The sequence below is a fragment of the Cynara cardunculus genome, assembly GCF_001531365.2.
Source record: "Cynara cardunculus var. scolymus isolate 2C chromosome LG 6, CcrdV1, whole genome shotgun sequence".
NCBI classification, from domain to species: domain Eukaryota; kingdom Viridiplantae; phylum Streptophyta; class Magnoliopsida; order Asterales; family Asteraceae; genus Cynara; species Cynara cardunculus.
This window is the reverse complement of record NC_037533.1, coordinates 6,519,228-6,520,074: the sequence shown is the minus strand read 5'-3', so window position 1 is coordinate 6,520,074 and position 847 is coordinate 6,519,228. Positions and strand designations below refer to the sequence as shown.

The following is an 847-nucleotide window of genomic DNA, read 5'->3' as shown; positions in this document are numbered from 1 at the left end:
TGTGACTTGATGTTAATTCCACAAAGCCAATCTGTGATTGTGTTAGCTACTGCAGTATATGACTAAGTCTCCTCACTGCCCAATCTTTGCTATGCCTTAAAGCCTTTCAAATTGTACTTTGAAGTACTACTGCTGCTTTCTTTTTCGCTGTCGACTGCAGTCTTCACACCAACAGATTTTGACAGATTCCTGCACCAAAATTGACAGTTAAGTTTRTACCAAGTAACTACAAAATCTGCATAAACCTGTGAAAATACAAATCAGTCGAATGTAAGCAATACAAAATCTCAAAGCAGCTCTTAAACAACACTCTAAACAGACTTTAAGCAGTCTTCTTCTTTTCTTTGCAAACCAGATGACAGATCTATGCACTGTTGCTGTAATTGCCAGTATACTTAATCTGCTGCTGTCAAGATCACAACTTGTTGCTGCTGCTGCATACTGTGAACCTGCTGTTAAGAATCTGCTGCTGTGTAGTTTTAAAAACAACACAGACAACCAACACAAAACAGAACAGAAACCTGTATGCACACAATCAGAACATAACAGAAACCTGTGCTGTTTTGCAATCTGCTGAACTGCTGTGATAAACTTGTTGTGGAGCTACAGCTGTTACTGTGAATCTACAAAGAAGCAATTAAATTTCCTTCAATCTTTCAAATAACAAACATAGAACAATCCTGCTGTTTCTGTGAGCTGCTGTTATGCTTGTTGTTTCAAACCTGCATAAACAACATCACTGCTTCAAACACCACAAACACAGCACAAAATGCAAAACAGATCCTGCTGTTGCTGCTGCTTAGTTGCTGTCAAAACAGAAAATGAAGCTGTCAAAATGAAAGTTGCT

At 38.3% G+C, this 847-nt stretch overlaps 1 long non-coding RNA gene across 2 annotated transcripts in view; it reads right to left on the bottom strand.

Annotated features, from left to right (window-relative positions):
• Positions 1 to 6: 6 nt before the first annotated feature.
• The window catches only part of LOC112514826, a 2,349-nt gene continuing 1,508 nt past the window's right edge, over positions 7 to 847 (bottom strand). The window contains exons 1-3 of one of the 2 annotated variants that reach the window (XR_003069437.1): positions 723 to 837; positions 282 to 623; positions 7 to 189 (exon numbers count right to left, since the gene is read on the bottom strand). This is a non-coding gene — a long non-coding RNA (uncharacterized LOC112514826). Of the gene's footprint in view, positions 624 to 722; positions 838 to 847 lie in introns of those variants that run through there. The other variant, XR_003069436.1, reaches the window with a different exon arrangement.